Raw genomic sequence first — 19490 nt, forward strand, 5'->3', positions numbered from 1 at the left:
AAATCAATACCCCTGTGAAAAACATATTTACTGTCTAGAGTACAGTGTTTATATACAGGATTTTTTTTTCTTTATTCTTAAAATTTATAGCCAAATGACTAAATGATACCATCAGAGAAAGAAATTAAAAATACACAAAACGGAAGCTCTACAATGAACCCTGTGGTGGTAGAGTCAAAGATGACATGTTTTTATTAAATATATCTTAAGTCACATAGACACAGAGATAATATAAATAGGTAGATGAACAGATAGATAGCGTAAGATTCTGATGAAAGAAATTAAAGATGACACAGATAAAAAAATATACTATGATCTTGGATTGGAAGAACCAATATTATCAAAATGGGCGTAATAACCAAGGCAATCTACAGACTCGACTCAATCCCTATTAAATTACCAATGTTATTGTTCACAGAACTAGAAAAAAATTTTTAAATATGGATAGAAATACAAAAGATCCAAAAGCCACAGCAATCCTAAGAAAGAAAAATGAACCTGGGAGAAGGTCCAGACCCGCAGGAGAGGCAAGGTGCCACTGTTGAGAAGGGAAGAGGACGAGGGGCAGGCCACCATAGAAAACTCCTTGGAACCCAGTGTGCATGTTTGCCCACTGGAACACAGTGAGCAGAGCGTTCCAGGTGCAACTCCCCCAACTCCTGTGGCCAGGAGGCCATGCAGACCATAACACGCACTCCCAGCACCCGCACCCTGCCCACATGGAACTGCCTCCGCCAGCCTGCCCTGGACTGCGACAAACTACAGTTTTGCTTCCCAAAATTCACAGAAAAAGAAAAACACGGGCACAATGAAGAAGCTCAAAAACCATTCCCACTTAAAGCAACAGGAGAATTCACCTGAAGCAATCAACAATGAAAGGAACCTATGCAGTCTGACAGACTTTGACTTCAAAAGGGAGAGAGTGAGGGGAGAGAGGACAAGATGGCGGAGGAGTAGGGGGACACGCTCGCCCTCTCCCACAAACACAACAAAAAAAGCACATCTACAGAATAAATGACTCGCACAGAACAGCAACCAATCGCTGGCAGAGGAACCTAAACTCCAATAACGGCAAGAAGTTCGTGACATTATTGGGCAGAACAGGAGAAAAGAGGAGAGTGAGAGAAGGTGAATCCCAGGGGGACGGGCGCTCCCAAAAGGGAATTGCGGAGGAGAAAGGGATCCCGCACCCTGGAAAGTCACCTACCGGGCGAAAGATCAAATGAACCGGAGGAATCCCCAGATGCAGAGAAGAGTGTAGCAGTAAGTTGGAGTACGGAAAAACGGATCAAGAACCCAACGGACCATCTGAACTACGGGCACAGTCACCAAAAATTGAGACGCCTGGGTGGGGGCTGGGCACCAAATCCTCGGCTCCAGAGGTTAGTCCCCGGGAAAGGGCCGGGGGACGCCTGGGTGGGGGCTGGGCACCGAGACCTCGCCTCTGAAGGTTGGTCCCCGAGAGGGGGCCGGGGGACGCCTGGTGGGGGCTGGGCACCGAGACCTCGCCTCCGAAGGTTAGTCCCCAAGAAAGGGCCGGGGGACGCCTGGGTGGGGGCTGGGCACCGAGACCTCGGCTCCAGAGATTAGTGTCCGGGCTAGGGGGGCGGGGAAGAGCAGAGCGGAAACTGCTTGGGAGGTCTCTAAACCATTTGACGGGGCAGAGACTGCCTGGGAGACTAGAAAACAAAGCTGTCGCAGAGGAAGGGAGCAATACTCCAGGGGCGGGGAAGTGGAAAGCCGCCTCAGAGGGAACCTGGGAGAAGAGCCTGGTCTGCGCCCGTGCTGGGGAGGGGAGAGAAGAAGGGGTGGGTTCCCATAGAATACCCCCCATGCCACAGCAAGCTTACAGGCCCGCTAGCTAGCAGAAAGCTGTGCTTCCCAGTGCATTCCCTCCCCCCACCCCCGCCACCCCCTACGCTCTCGGGGAACCTGGGGCTGCCTGCCATCCAGGAGGGCTGGCCTCAACAATTGCCTGAAGCCTACCACCGCAGGGGCTCTCCCTGCACAGGCCTGCTTGCCCTTTGGAGGGGCTACACTTCCACAGAGCAGCACCAAACACCACCAGCCCCCTAGAAAAGGCCTGCAGCCCAGAAAAGCTAGAACAAGCCTAGCCAGGCCGTGAATAGATCGGCCTAATTCTCCGACGGTTTTTCTGAGACGGGCTCCTCCGGGGAGGAGCCTCTTGGGTCTCCAAGGGCCTTGCTACCCGCCCAAGACCCCAGGGGGTTCTAAGACCTAGTGGACCAGCTGCACAGGACTGCCAGCTCCAGGCAGGACCCCCTGCAGCCCAGAAAAGCTGCAACAAGCCTGGCCGAGTTGGGAAAAGATCTCAGACGGTCTTTCTGAGTCGGGCTGCCCTGGGGAGGAGCCTCTTGAGTCTCCAAGGGCCCTGCTACCCGCCCAAGACCCCAAGGGGTGCTGAGACCTAGTGGACCAGCTGCATAGGACTGCCAGCTCCAGGCAGGACCCCCTGCAGCCCAGAAAAGCTGCAACAAGCCTGGCCAAATCGGGAAAAGATCTCAGACGGTCTTTCTGAATCGGGCTGCCCTGGGGAGGAGCCTCTTGAGTCTCCAAAGGCCCTGCTACCCGCCCAAGACCCCAAGGGGTGCTGAGACCTAGAGGACCAGCTGCATAGGACTGCCAGCTCCAGGCAGGACCCCCTGCAGCCCAGAAAAGCTGCAACAAGCCTGGCCAAATCGGGAAAAGATCTCAGACGGTCTTTCTGAATCGGGCTGCCCTGGGGAGGAGCCTCTTGAATCAATCTCCAAGGGCCCTGCTACCCGCCCAAGACCCCAAGGGGTGCTGAGACCTAGTGGACCAGCTGCATAGGACTGCCAGCTCCAGGCAGGACCCCCTGCAGCCCAGAAAAGCTGCAACAAGCCTGGCCGAATCGGGAAAAGATCTCAGATGGTCTTTCTGAATCGGGCTGCCCTGGGGAGGAGCCTCTTGAGTCTCCAAAGGCCCTGCTACCCGCCCAAGACCCCAGGGGGTGCTGAGAACCAAGTGAAATCTGCTACCATCGTGGTGTGGACCTCCCAGTCCTGTCTGCCCTCAGGAAGTCCTCCTTTGCTGCAAAGAAACACTGTTAGCCCCATCAACACTCCAGAAAAGCCACACTGCCTCAAAAAAGATTGACCAACAACGCCAGCCCTCAGGAAATATTCCACGGCAGTGACAAGGCAAACACTACCCGATAACGGAGAGTACAACTCCCTCAGGAGAAAGAAGACAACAAGCAAGATGAAGAAGCTGAGAAACCACCCCCAGTCAAACCAACAGGAGAACTCACCTAAAACAGTCAACAATGAAACAGATCTCGGCAGTCAGACAGACCTGGAATTCAAAAGAGAAATACTGAAAATACTGAAGGAATTAAGAGAAGATATGAACAGTAATGCAGATACCCTCAGAAAGGAGCTAGAAAATATAAGGAGGAGCCAAGAAAAACTAGAACATTCATTTGCAGAGATGCAAACTGAACTAGGGGCAGTAAAAACCAGAATGAATAATGCAGAAGAACGAATCAGTGATATGGAAGCTAGAATAATGGAAATCACTCAATCTGGTCAACAGACAGAAAACCGAATCAAAAAACTGGAAAGCAATATAAGAGACCTATGGGATAATATAAAGCGGGCCAATCTACGCATAATAGGAATTCCAGAAGGAGTAGAAAAAGATAAGGGAATGGAAAATATATTCGAAGAAATTATCGCTGGAAACTTCCCAAATCTAAAGGATACTGGATTCAAGATACAAGAAGCACAGAGGGCCCCAAACAAACTGAACCCAAACAGACCCACACCAAGACACATCATAATAAAAATGGCAAAAGTTAGTGATAAAGAGAGGATCCTCAAGGCAGCAAGAGAAAAACAGAATGTTACCTACAAGGGAACCCCCATAAGAATATCAGCTGATTTCTCTACAGAAACACTACAGGCCAGGAGGGAATGGCAAGAGATATTTAAAGTGCTAAAAGGAAAAAATATGCAACCTAGAATACTCTATCCAGCAAGAATATCATTTAAAATAGAAGGGGAAATAAAAATTTTTCCCAACAAACAAAAACTTAAAGAATACAGCAACACAAAACCCAGCTTAAAGGAAATATTGAAAGGGCTTCTCTAAACCAAAAAGAAAGGAAGGAAAGGGAAGAAAATAGAAAAGAAAAAAAAAAAAGAAGAAGAAGAAGAAGAGGAAGAACTAGGACTGAGGAAACCGCAATCAGAGAGCAGACACTCAAATAAGCCAGCATACAGATTTAATCATGAACATGCTTCAAACAAAATAAAATTAGAAAGAAAAAAATAAAAGAGTCATCAAAACCATAAAATGTGGGCAAGGGATGTTAGGAGGTAAATAATCCTTTTTGTTTGTATGTATGTCTCTCTTTTTAATTTTAATATAATAATGAAGTGTTTGAACTTACAGGACCATCAGGCTAAAACACACAATTATGGGAAGGGGTTAGCATACTTAAAAAACAGGGCAACCACAAGCCAAAACCAAATATTGCATCTGCAAAAAATGAAAAAAAAAATACACTCAAGCAGATAATAACAGGAGACCATCCAACCAAAAAAAAAAAAAAAATGGAGAACCATAGAATCAACTGGAACACGAGGATCAAATGGCAATAAATAATCATCTATCAATTATCACCTTAAATGTCAATGGACTGAATGCCCCAATCAAAAGACACAGAATGGCTGAGTGGATAAAAAGTCAAAAATCTTCAATATGCTGCCTACAAGAAACTCACCTTAGGACAAAAGATACATATAGATTGAAAGTGAAAGGCTGGGGAAAAGTATTTCATGCCAATAGACATGACAGAAAAGCAGGAGTCGCAACGCTCATATCAGACAAAATAGACTTTAAAACAAAAGACATAAAGAAAGACAAAGAAGGACACTAATGATTAAGGGATCCATCCAAGGAGAGGATGTTACTATCATCAACATATATGCCCCAAAATAGGAGCACCCAGATACATACAACAAATATTAACAGACATAAAGGGAGATATTGATGAGAATACAATCATAGTAGGAGACCTAAATACCCCCCTCACATCAATGGACAGACCCTCTAGACAGAAAACCAATAAAGCAATAGAGATCCTAAAGGAAACAATAGAAAAGTTAGACTTCATTGATATCTTCAGGACACTACATCCAAAAAAAGCAGAATACACATTCTTCTCAAATGCTCATGGAACATTCTCAAGAATCGACCACATATTGGGACACAAAGCTAATCTCAATAAATTTAGGAGCATAGAAATTATCTCAAGTATCTTCTCTGACCACAATGCCATGAAATTAGAAATCAACCACGGGAAAAGCAAAGAGAAAAAACCTACTCCATGGAGACTCAACAACATGCTACTAAAAAACCAATGGGTCAATGAGGAAATCAAGAAGGAAATTAAAAACTACCTTGAAACAAATGATAATGAAGACACAACCTCTCAAAATCTATGGGATGCTGCGAAAGCAGTGCTCAGAGGGAAATTTATAGCAATACAGGCCTTTCTCAAAAAAGAAGAAAGATCCCAAATTGACAACTTAACCCTCCACCTAAATGAATTAGAAAAAGAAGAACAAAAAAGGCCTAAAGTCAGCAGAAGGAAGGAAATTATAAAGATCAAAGAAGAAATCAATAAAATAGAGACTCAAAAAACAATAGAGAAAATTAATAAAACCAAGAGCTGGTTCTTTGAAAAGGTGAACAAAATTGATAAACCCCTGGCCAGACTCACTAAAAAGAGGAGAGAAAGAACCCAAATCACCAAAATTATAAATGAAAAAGGAGAAATCACAATGGATACAGCAGAAATACAAAAAACCATTAAGAGAATACTATGAACAACTATATGGCAATAAGTTTGACAATTTGGAAGAAATGGACAATTTTCTAGAATCTTACAGCCTGCCAAAACTGAATCAAGCAGAAACAGACCAACTGAACAGACCGATCACTAGAAATGAAATTGAAGAGGTCATAAAATCACTCCCTACAAATAAAAGCCCAGGACCAGATGGCTTCACAGGTGAATTTTACCAAACATATAAAGAGGAATTGGTGCCCATCCTCCTTAAACTCTTTCAAAAGGTTGAAGAAGAAGGAATACTCCCAAAGACATTTTATGAGGCCACCATCACCCTCATTCCAAAACCAGGCAGAGATACCACCAAAAAAGAAAACTATCACCCAATATCTTTGATGAATATAGATGCAAAAATTCTCAACAAAATCTTAGCCAACCGAATCCAACAACATATCAAAAAAATTATACACCATGACCAGGTTGGGTTCATCCCAGGTTCACAAGGATGGTTCAACATACGCAAATCAATCAGCATCATACACCACATTAACAAAAAAAAAGTCAAAAATCATATGATCATCTCAATAGACGCAGAAAAAGCATTTGACAAAGTTCAACATCCATTCATGATCAAGACCCTCGCCAAAGTGGGTATAGAGGGAACATTCCTGAATATAATCAAAGCCATTTATGATAAACCCACAGCAAATATAATCCTCAATGGGGAAAAACTGAAATCCTTCTCACTCAAATCTGGAACAAGACAGGGATGCCCACTCTCACCACTGCTCTTCAACATCGTTTTGGAAGTCTTAGCCACAGCAATTAGACAAACAAAAGAAATAAAAGGCATCCATATAGGAAGAGAAGAGATAAAACTATCACTGTATGCAGATGATATGATACTATACCTAGAAAACCCTAAGGACTCAACCCCAAAACTCCTTGAACTGATTAATAAATTCAGCAAAGTGGCAGGATATAAGATTAACATTCAGAAGTCAGTTGCATTTCTGTATACCAGCAATGAAACATTAGAAAAGGAATACAAAAATACAATACCTTTTAAAATTGTACCTCACAAAATCAAATACCTCGGAATACACCTGACCAAAGAGGTAAAGGACCTATATGCCGAGAACTATAAAACCTTAATCAAAGGAATCAAAGAAGATGTAAAGAAATGGAAAGAAACTCCATGTTCCTGGATTGGGAAAATCAATATTGTAAAAATGGCCATCCTACCCAAAGCAATCTACAGATTCAGTGCAATCCCTATCAAATGACCCATGACATTTTTCACAGAACTAGAACAAACAATCCAAACATTTATATGGAACCACAAAAGACCCAGAATTGCCAAAGCAATCCTGAGGAACAAAAACCAAGCAGGAGGCATCACTCTCCCAGACTTCAAGAAATACTACAAAGCCACAGTCATCAAAACAGTGTGGTACTGGTATCAAAACAGACAGACAGACCAATGGAACAGAATAGAGAATCCGGAAATTAACCCTGACACCTATGGTCAATTAATCTTTGACAAGGGAGGCAAGAACATAAAATGGGAAAAGGAAAGTCTATTCAGCAAGCATTTCTGGGAAACCTGGACAGCTGCATGCAAAGCAATGAAGCAATGAAACTAGAACACACCCTCACACCATGCACAAAAATAAACTCCAAATGGCTGAAAGACTTAAATATACGACAGGACACCATCAAACTCCTAGAAGAAAACATAGGCAAAACACTCTCTGACATCAACATCATGAATATTTTCTCAGGTCAGTCTCCCAAAGCAATAGAAACTAGAGCAAAAATAAACCCATGGGACCTCATCAAACTGAAAAGCTTTTGCACAGCAAAGGAAACCCAAAAGAAAACAAAAAGACAGCTTACAGAATGGGAGAAAATAGTTTCAAATGATGCAACTGACAAGGGCTTAATCTCTAGAATATATAAGCATCTTATACAACTCAACAGCAAAAAAGCCAATCAATCAATGGAAAAATTGGCAAAAGACCTGAATAGACATTTCTCCAAAGAAGATACACAGATGGCCAACAAACACATGAAAAAATGCTCAACATCCCTGATTATAAGAGAAATGCAAATCAAAACTACCATGAGATACCACCTCACACCAGTCAGAATGGCCATCATTAATAAATCCACAAATAACAAGTGCTGGAGGGGCTGTGGAGAAAAGGGAACCCTCCTGCACTGTTGGTGGGAATGTCAACTGGTACAGCCACTATGGAGAACAGTTTGGAGATACCTTAGAAATCTATACATAGAACTTCCATATGACCCTGCAATCCCACTCTTGGGCATCTATCCGGACAAAGCTCTACTTAAAAGAGACACATGCACCCGCATGTTCATTGCAGCACTATTCACAATAGCCAGGACATGGAAACAATCCAAATGTCCATCGACAGAGGATTGGATTCGGAAGGTGTGGTATATATACACAATGGAATACTACTCAGCCATAAAAAAGGATGACATCATGCCATTTGCAGCAACATGGATGGAACTAGAGACTCTCATCCTGAGTGAAATGAGCCAGAAAGACAAAGAGAAATACCATATGATATCACTTATAACTGGAATCTAATATCCAGCACAAATGAACATCTCCTCAGAAAAGAAAATCATGGACTTGGAGAAGAGACTTGTGGCTGCCTGATGGGAGGGGGAGGGAGTGGGAGGGATTGGGAGCTTGGGCTTATCAGACACAACCTAGAATAGATTTACAAGGAGATCCCGCTGAATAGCATTGAGAACTATGTCTAGATACTCATGTTGCAACAGAAGAAATGGTGGGGGGAAAACTGTAATTGTAATGTATACATGTAAGGATAACCTGACCCCCTTGCTGTACAGTGGGAAAATAAAATAAAAAAAAAAGGGAGAGAGTGAAAATACTGAAGGAATTTAGACAGGATATGAACAGTAATGAAGAGTTCCTTAGAAAGGAGCTAGAAAATATAAGGAGCCAAGAAAAACTAGAAAATTCATTTGCAGAGATACAAACCAAGCTAAAGGCAATAAGGACCAGAATGAATAACACAGAGGAATGAATTAGTGACATGGAAGATGGAATAATGGAAATCACTCAATCAGGACAGCAGACACAAAACCAAATGAAAAAATATGAAAGCAATATAAGAGACCTATGGGATAATATAAAGTGGGCCAATCTATGCATAATAGGAATTGCGGAAGGAAAAGTAAAAGAAAGGGGATTGAAAATAATTTGAAGAAATTATGGCTGAAAACTTTCCAAATCTAAAGGATACTGATATCAAGATACAAGAAGCACACAGGGCCCCAAACAAGTTGAACAGAAACAGACCCACACCAAGACATACTATAATAAAAATGGCAAAAGTTGAAGATAAAGAGAGAATTCTAAAAGCAGCAAGAGAAAGGCAAAGCATTAATTATAAGGGAACCCCCATAAGGCTATCAGCTGATTTCTCTACAGAAACACTACAGGCCAGAAGGGAGAGGCAAGACATATTTAAAGCACTAAAAAGAAAAAACCTGCAACCTAGAATACTCTATCCAGCAAGAATACCATTTAAAATAGAAGGGAAAATAAAGAATTTCTCCAACAAACAAAAGCTAAAAGAGTACAGCAATACTAAACCCATTCTAAAAGAAATACTGAAAGGGCTTCTCTAAATATAAAAAAAAAAAAAAGGAAGAACTAGGATGGAGGAAACCACAATTGGAAAGCAGTCACTTAAATAAGCCAGCATACAGATCCAAACATGAAGATGCTAAAAAAAAAAAAAAAAAATCGAGACAGAGGGAAGTTCATAGCAATACAGGCCTTCCTCAAAAAAGAAGAAAAATCTCACATTGACAACTTAACCCACCACCTAAATGAATCAGAAAAAGAAGAACAAACAAAACCTAAAGTCAGCAGAAGGAAGGAAATCACAAAGATCAAAGAGGAAGTCAATAACATGGAGATTCAAAAAACAATACACAAAATCAATAAAACCAAGAGCTTGTTCTTTTAAGGGGTAAACAAAATTGACAAACCTCTGGCTAGACTCACCAAGAAGGGGAGAGAAAAACACCATATAAACAAAATGAGAAATGAAAAAGGAAAAATCACAACAGATACTACAGAAATACAAAAAACCATGAGAGAATTCTATAAACAATTATATGCCAATAAATTTGACAACCTAGAAGAAATGGACAACTTTCTGGAGACTTAGACGCTGCCAAAACTGAATCAAGAAAAAATAGATCAACTGAACACACACTGATCACTAGAAATGATATTGAATATGTCATAAAAAACACTCCGTACAAATAAAAGTCCAGGACCAGATGGCTTCCCAGGCAAATTCTACCAAAGAAACAAAGAGGAACTTATACTCATCCTCCTTAAACATTTCCAAAAGGTTGAAGAAGGAACACTCCCAAAGACATTCTATGACACCACCATCAACCCTAATTCCAAAACCAGACAAAGATACCACCAAAATAAAAAAAATATCAGCCAATATCGTTGATGAATATAGACACAAAAATTCTCAACAAAATTTTAGCTAACCAAATCCAACAACATATCAAAAAAATCATACACCATGACCAGGTGGGATTCATCCCAAGTTCACAAGGATGATTCAACATACCAAAATCAATCAACATCATACACCACATTAACAAAACAAAGTCAAAAACCACATAATCATCACAATAGATGCAGAAAAAGCATTTGACAAAGTCCAACAATCATTCATGATCAAAACTCTTACCAAAGTGGGTATAGAGGGAACATTCCTGAACATAATCAAAGCCATTTATGACAAACCCACAGCTAATATAATACTCAATGGAAAAAAGCTGAAAGCCTTCCCACTAAAATCTGGAAAAAGACAAGGATGTCCACTCTCACCACTCTTATTCAACATAGTATTGGAAGTCCTAGCCACAGCAATCAGACAAACCAAAGAAATTAAAGGCATCCAAACAGGAAGAGAAGATGTAAAACGGTCACTGTATGCAGATGACATGATACTATATATAGAATCAGTAAGGATTCAACCCGAAAAATACTCGAACTGATCAACAAATTCAGCAAAGTAGCAGGGTATAACATTAACATTCAGAAATCAGTTGGATTTCTGTACACTAACAATGAAATATTAGAAAAGGAATACAAAAATACAATATCTTTCAAACTTGCACCCCCAAAAATCAAATACCTGGGAGTACACATGACAAAGGAGGTAAAGGACTTATATGACCAGCATTATAAAATATTTATCAAGGAAATTAAAGAAGAGGTAAAGAAATGGAAAGATATTCCATGCTCCTGGGTTGGAAAAATTAATATTGTAAAAATGGCCATACTACCCAAAGCAATCTCCAGATTCAAGGCAATCCCTATCAAATAACCCATGACATTTTTCACAGAACTAGAACAAACAATCCAAAATTTTATAGGGAACCACAAAAGACCCAGAATTGCCACAGCAATCCTGAGGAACAAAAACCAAGCAGGAGGCATAACTCTCCCAGACTTCAGCCAATATTACAAAGCCACAGTCATCAGGACAGTGTGGTACAGGTACCAAAACAGACAGACAGACCAGTGGAACAGAAGAGAGAACCCAGAAATAAACCCAGACACCTATGGTCAATTAATCTTTGACAAGGGAGGCAAGAACATAAAATGGGAAAAAGACAATGTTTTCAGCAAGTATTGCTGGGAAACCTGGGCAGCTGCATGCAAATCAGTGAACCTGGAACACACCCTCACACCAGGCACAAAAATAAATGCAAAATGGCTTAAAGGCTTAAATGTAAGACAAGACACCATCAAACTCCTGGAAGAGAACATAGGCAAAACATTCTCTGACATCAACCTTACAAATGTTTTCTCAGGTCAGTCTCCCAAAGCAACAGAAATCAAAGCAAAAATAAACCAATGGGACCTAATCAAACTGACAAGTTTTTGCACAGCAAAGGAAACCAAAAAGAAAACAAAAAGACAACTTACAGAATGGGAGAAAATAGTGTCAAATGATGCAACTGACAAGGGCTTAATCTCTAAAATATAGAAGCAACTTATACAACTCAACAGCAAAAAAGCCAACAACCCAATGGAAAAATGGGCAAAAGACCTAAATATACATTTCTCCAAAGAAGATACACAGATGGCCAACAAGCACATGAAAAAAATGCTCAACATCACTGATTATCAGAGAAATGCAAATCAAAACTACCATGAGATACCACCTCACACCAGTCAGAATGGCCATCATTAATAAGTGCACAAATAACAAATGCTGGAGGGGGTGTAGAGAAAAGAGAACCCTCCTGCACTGTTGCTGGGAATCTAAGCTGGTACAACCATTATGGAGAAAAGTATGGAGGTATCTTAGAAAACTATACATAGAACTTCCACATGACCCAGCAATCCCACTCTCGGGCATAGATCCAGATAAAACTTTCCTTGAAAAAGACACATACACCCGCATGTACACTGCAGTACTATTCACAATAGCCAAGACATGGAAACATCCCGAATGTCCATCGACAGATGACTGGATTAGGAAGATGTGGTATATATACACAATGGAATACTACTCAGCCATAAAAAAGAGCAAAGTAATGCCATTTGCAGCAACACCGACAGAATTAGAGACTCTCATACTGAGGGAAATAAGTCAGAAAAAGAAAGACAGATACCATATGGTATCACTTATATCTGGAATCTAATATAGGGCACAAATGAACCTTTCCACAGAAAAGAAAATCATGGACTTGGAGAACAGACTTGTGGTTGCCAAGGGGGAGGATGAGGATGAGATTAATAGATGCAGACTATTGCCTTTGGAATGGATACGCAATGAGATCCTGCTATGTAGCACTGGAAACTATGTTTAGTCACTTATGATGGAGAATGATAATGTGAGAAAAAAGAATGTATACATGTATATGTAACTGGGTCACCATGATGTACAGTAGAAAATTCACAGAACACTGTAAACCATCTATAACTGAAAAAAATAAAAATATAAAAAGTTAAAAAAACAAACAAAAAAAATTGCCAACCCTCCAATATGGCAATACCATTTTGCATTCTCAGCAACAATGAGAGAGTTTCTATTGAGCCACATCCTCATTAGCATTCGATAATGTCAATTTTTCAATTTTTCATTTAAATAGGTATGTTGTGGTAGCTTATTGTTATTTTGATCTGAAATTCCCTAAAAACAAATAATGTTAAGCAACTTTTCAAATGCTTATTTTTCACATGCATATCTTTCTAGGTGTAGGTAGTATCTGTTCAGATATTTGGCTCATTCTTTTATTTAGCTATTTGTTTATTGTGGAGTCTTAGAATTCTTCATATATTGTAGATACAAGTCCTTTCTCACGCATTTTGCAAACATTTTCTCCAATTCTGTGCCTTGTTTTTAGTTGTCTTAACATTTACAGAGCAGAAATTTCTAATTTTGATTTTGATAAAGTCCATATCACCGTTTTTCCTTCACAAATCATGCTATGGTATTGCAACTAAAAACTCATCACCAAACCCAGATTCTCCTAATTCACCTAAATTCACCCAAACTCTCTCTTAGAAGTTCCTCTAGAAGTTTTGTAGTCTGCATTTTGCCTTTTACACTTAAGTCTATAATCTATTTGGAAGGTTTTTTATTTTTTAAGGTGTAAAGTCTGTGTCTAAATTCATGTTTTTGCATACAGGTATCTGATTTTTCTAGCATCATTGTCAAAAAGACTATCATTTCTCCACTGATTGCCTTTGCCCTTTTATCAAAGATCAGTTGACTATATTTTGTAGGCATACTTCTGGGCTCTCTCTTCTGACCCACTGGTCTATATGTCTTTTCTTTCATCAATAGCATAGTGTCTTGATTACTATAGTTTTATAGTGAGTCTTAAAGTTGTCTGTCATATAACTTTGTTCTTCTTTAGTATTGTATTTGATATTCTGAGTCTTTTGCCTTTCTACATAAACTTTAGAATCAATTTGTTGATATCCACAAACTTGCTGGAATTTTGACTGGGACTGACTCATTGACTTTACAGATGAAGTTGGTAAATATTGACATCTTAACATAATTGAGTCTTTCAATTCATGAACATGGAGCATCTTTCCATTTACTTAGACTTTTTAAATTACTTCCATTAAAATTTGGTAGTTTTCCACAAACAGATCCCATATATATTTCGTTAGATTTATAACTAAATATTTCTCCTTTTTGGAGAGTGGGGGTGGCTTGCTAATATGAACAGTATTACAATTTTCATTACAAATTACAGTTATCCTGGGGCTAGCCTTAGGAAGGCTATTAACCTTTGTATGTTAACTCTGTATCCTATGACTTTCCCATAGTGATATATTAGCTCCAAGAGGTTTTGTCCTTCATGTGTTTGTTTTTATAGTTGTTGCTATCAATTTTTTTTTTAATATTTGTTTTTTCCTTTTAAGGCTACATCTGTGGTATATGGAAGTTCCCAGGCTAGGGGTTGAATTGGAGTTGCAGCTGCAGACCTACACCACAGCCACAGCAACACCAGAGCCAAGCCTCATCTGTGACCTATGCCACAGCTTGTATCAACACCAAGTCCTTAACCCACTCAGCAAAACCACTGAGGCACATCCTCACAGAGACAACATTGGGTTCTTAACCCTTTAGCCACAATGGAAACTCCTAGAAAACTTTTTAAAGTTATCACTCCAAAAAGCAATACAGGATCAAATATTAATAAAATTTGAAAAATATATCTAGGCACCCTTTGTTACAAGGAAAATGCAAATGGAAATTATAATGAGAAACCACTGCTTATACACCAGAATGGCTAGATTTAATAAGACTGACTATACCAAGTGTACATATGAATGTGGAACACACCTTGAACTTTCATACACTGCTGCTAGGAGAGTAAAACTGTATAGATATTTTTGAAAACAAATTTGTATTTTCTAACCACATTGCATATATATAGCCTCTGATCCAGACATCCCATGGCTGGTTGTATATCCATAGAAATTAGTGCATAAGCTTAAAAAAAAAAAAAAACAACTTGTACAAGAATGTTCATTTTTTATTGTAACAGCCAAATGTTTTAATAGTCAAATTTTCATCAATAAGAGAATAGAAAAGTAAATCATGCAAAACACATTCAATGAAATACTTCTAGGAAAGTAATGTTCTGATACATGCACCAATATGGCTGAAATACAAAAATCATTACGTTGAATGAAGAAGGTGGATAGAAAAGAGTGTAAGCAGTATGATTTTCTTTATAGGATTTCTAAGGACAGGAAAATTACTCTAAAGTGATAGAAATCAGAGCAATGACTACCTCAACTGGTGGATGGGAGTTGGCTATGGACTAGAAATCAACATGAGGAAAGTTTCTGGGGTCATGGAAGTGTTCTATATCTTTTTCTGGGTGATGATTAGATGAATTTCTACTTAGGTAAAAAGTCATCAAGCTGTATATGTGCATATTTTACTATGTATAAACTAGGCCTCATAAAATATAATTTTAAAGGTTTTTATGAAACTTTATAAGTAAAATTTGTGTAAAAATTGATGGAGCTCAATATTTTAAGTAATATACTGTTCAGGGGATCTACCAGGACTTACAAGGGAAATCTAGTGTCTACTTTTTGTTAACACATCTCTAATCTGTAACATCAGTAGAGGTAGGCCCATCCACACCTTTCCATACCACCCTTAGAAGCTTAAAACTGGACCAAATGGGTAAGTATTTTACACAGGACTCGGCTTGGGTGTTTCTATAAAGGCTATATTGACTTGTACAGAATCCATGTGTCAAACCTAGAGAAATTCAATTTAGTTAGCATAAAGAAAGAGAACCCAGAAAAAAATAATCAGATACAACCATTTAAGCTTGTGCTCCACAAGCCCTGCCAATTATCACAGTGTTTGTTTCTATCACCTATAGCGACAGCCAAGCTTTAACCTCGTTTTACTTTCTTACAAAAAATTTACAAGCCAGTAATTTCAGTTTTCAAATATGGAAAACTTCATGTTTAAAATAACAGGAAATCCAACTGAAAACTAGCTTAAAGCCAGGCATGCAAAAAAGGAAGGTGTGACCTACACCAAGAAACAGTGCATATTAAGGAAAGACATTAAAGAAATCAAAAGACCCACACTGACTTCCTTGATCTGAAAAAATACAATGTATGAAATGAACAATCTGACAAATCCAAAAAATGCGTAATTCCAAAATAATCATGAGGAAAAACATTTAAAAATCCCAATTGAGGGATATTCTACAAAATATCTAATATTCTTCAAAACTGTCAAATTCAGTGTTCCTGCTGTGGCACAATGAGATCAGCAGCGTCTCTGCAGCACCAGGAAGCACCTGGAGCAATGGGTTAAAGGATCCTGCATTGCACAGCTGTGGTGCAGGTCACAACTGCAGCTTGGAAGTGATCCCTGACCCATGAACTCCATATGCCGTGTGGCAGCCAAAAATTAAAATTAAAAAAAAAAAAAAAAAAAAAAAACAACTGACGAAGTCATCCAAAACATGGGAAGTCTGAGAAAATGTGACAGCCAGGAGGAACCTAATGAGACATGACTGACAAATCAGTGCAAAGTAGTACCCTAACTGGGATCCTGGGATAGAAAAAGGACTAAGAGAAATCTAAATTAAGTATGATGTTTAATAGTATTTTATCAATGTTGGTTCATTAACTATAACAAATGTATTGCACTAATGTAAGAGAGCAAGAGGAACTAGACGTGAAATGTATAGTAACTCTCTGCACTACATCAACAATTTTTCTGTAAACCTAAAATAATTCTAAAATATTTGTGTAAAAATAAATGTGCTGAATGGAGTTAAAACCACATAGAAGAATTGATGAGTGAACTTAAATAACAGCAACAGAAACTACCTGAAATGAAACACAGAGGGAAAAAATGGCTAGAAAAAAATGAGCAGAGCATCAGTGAGCCCTAAGACATCAAGTAACCTGGTATGCATGTGATCAGAGTCCCAGACAGCAGGGAGAGGGAATGGTAGAAAAATATTTGAAGACAAAACAGCTAAAGACATCCACCTAAAGTATAACTATGCAGTGAATGTCCTCTGACCACTTAATCTAATTGGGGAACAAAGTTGACTAAATAAGCTAACAACTTTCATATAGGTATTGTTGAGCTAGGCTACTGGATTTACTACCCACTCAAAACAGCTAAAAATACTGAATAAAATATTCCACAATAATCTATTTTATGAATTGAATAAATTTTGCATTATTTATTTTTTGTTTCTTAGGGCCACACCTGTGGCATATGCAAGTTCCCATGTTAGGGGTCGAATTGGAACTGCAGCTGCCAGCCTATGCCACAGCCACAACAGTGGGATCCAAGTCACATCTGTGACCTACACCACAGGTCAAAGCAACACTGGATCCTTAACCCATTGAGCAAGGCCAGGGATCAAACTCGCATCCTCATGGATACTAGTGAGGTTTGTAACCTATTAAGCCACAACAGGAACTCCCAATTTTGCATTATTTATTAAATTGCAAATGTATGTTTTAAGAACTTTTCAGAGCTATGTTATATTTGATAGTAAAATAGAAAAATTGGTGTACTCATTAATACTATAATGTAAATTATTCAAATATCAAAATGAAATATCAAAAATATCTCTTAAATGGTATATTAATTTATGGATTTTAATTAAATATTCCCCAATAAAATATATTCATAATTCTAAATAAAAAATTTCTACTTGCCTCTGAAATGTAATTTTTTGTTACAGGCTTTGTACTTGAAACAGTTATTTGCAATTCCTGATCAAGAATTTTTAATGACTATTTCTCCAATTTCTTTTATATCATCATCAATGAGAAATTTTGTGTGCACAGGTGATAGAGTTTAAATTATTTTCACCATCATTTAAAACTTTGCCATTGAATTCACATTTAAATAATGAGTTATTTTCTTTTACTGACACATTTAATGTTCAATGAATTTGGAATCAATTTTGCTTTTTAACTTCAAATATTTCAAACTAACAAAGAAGCCCAATTTGCAGGAGGCTTGTGCACTCTTGGAGCAATCACACTGCAACCAGTTTAGATGAAACAAAATGGATAAATTGCCTGGAGATGGACAGAAGTATCTGACATGGGGGGACAAAGACTGGCATCTCCCTGGAGCTGTGAACATCAGGATTGCCTGCCTGGCCTCCCTCCACCACAGACTTTAGCACCTACAGGTGACCACTGTGCTCCTCAGGCACCTGAAACACAAACTCCTCCAGCAGCCCTATGGGGCTGCTATCCATGTGGCTACTGTAGCTGGTGAACAGGTGATAGAGTACCTCTTTGGCTGGGCTATTGAAATACACTTGGCTGACCAATGTTGCCACTGATCAAAGTGTGGTATGTGCCCTCTCAGCAGACACATTCTACTCTTTCCCTCTAGAGAACATCTATGTAGGGTATACTCTAAGCCCTATGCCTTTAACATGTGTTTATATGGGAACTCCACATGAATAAAACAAATTTTCTCCATTTAAAACCGTATTTATGAAGCCCGTACCAAAGGATCATAAAGCCACATATGATACTATACATATCTTCAAGAAATTCATCAATTTACAGACACAATACTTCCAAATATCTTAAAGGTGTCTTTAAAACGTTTGACACATTGAAAAAAATTTTAATTCAAATTCTATAATTACAGTACTTTTTAAACACTATATTTGAATTTTTAATCATTTTAGTTTTATATGAACTATTAGTTTAGTTTTTTTTTTTCTTTAATGGCCACTTTTGTCAGCCTGATCAGAAGAATACAAAGTCAACCTGTAAAACAAGCCTGTTGATTCATGGACCAAGCTGGACATTTTACTGACTCACTCATACTGCCATCAGCATGTGCTGGGGACTTGGGTATCACATTCAGACTACAAGGCATGTGTCATGCTGCACTATATTTCACCTAGATAAACCAGCACACTCCCAAAAAGTGTGTGAAACTGATAAGTCAAGAATAGACATGGCCTGCATTTGCAGCAACTAGAGAGTCTCATACTAAGTGAAGTAAGTCAAAAAGAAAAAGACAAACACCATATGATATCATATATATGTGGAATCTAAAATGTGGCACAAATAAACCTAACTGCAGAACAGAAACAAACTCAGGGACATGAAGAACAGACTTGTGGCTGCCAAGGGGACAGGGGGGGAAGAAGTGGAATGGACTGGGAGTTTGGGGTTAGTAGATGCGAACTATTACATTAAGAATAGATGAACAGGAGTTCCCGTCGTGGCGCAGTGGTTAACGAATCCGACTAGGAACCATGAGGTTGCGGGTTCGGTCCCTGCCCTTGCTCAGCGGGTTAACGATCCGGCGTTGCCGTGAGCTGTGGTGTAGGTTGCAGACGCGGCTCGGATCCCGTGTTGCTGTGGCTCTGGCGTAGGCCAGTGGCTACAGCTCTGATTCAACCCCTAGCCTGGGAACCTCCATATGCCGCGGGAGCGGCCCAAGAAATAGCAACAACAAAAAAAAAAAAAAAAAAAAAAAAAAAAAAAAGAATAGATGAACAATGAGGTCCTACTGTACAGCACAGGGAACTA

General features: G+C 39.2%; 1 protein-coding gene across 2 annotated transcripts in view; it reads right to left on the reverse strand.

Annotated features, from left to right (window-relative positions):
* LOC100519859 (olfactory receptor 8B3-like) overlaps nt 1-19490 on the reverse strand; it is a 37932-nt gene that overhangs the window by 5895 nt on the left and 12547 nt on the right. The window contains exon 2 of one of the 2 annotated variants that reach the window (XM_084976498.1): nt 3293-3336. The exons of the other annotated variant lie outside the window; for it this stretch is intronic. The gene's annotated coding sequence lies outside the window, so the exon portion shown is untranslated. The remainder of the gene's footprint in view (nt 1-3292; nt 3337-19490) is intronic. 2 annotated transcript variants of the gene reach the window in all.

Source organism: Sus scrofa, chromosome 9, assembly GCF_054392235.1.
Source record: "Sus scrofa isolate SSC_HxYL_T2T_F1_AM1 chromosome 9, Sscrofa_HxYL_maternal_Yorkshire_Landrace_v2.0, whole genome shotgun sequence".
In the NCBI taxonomy this organism is placed as follows: domain Eukaryota; kingdom Metazoa; phylum Chordata; class Mammalia; order Artiodactyla; family Suidae; genus Sus; species Sus scrofa.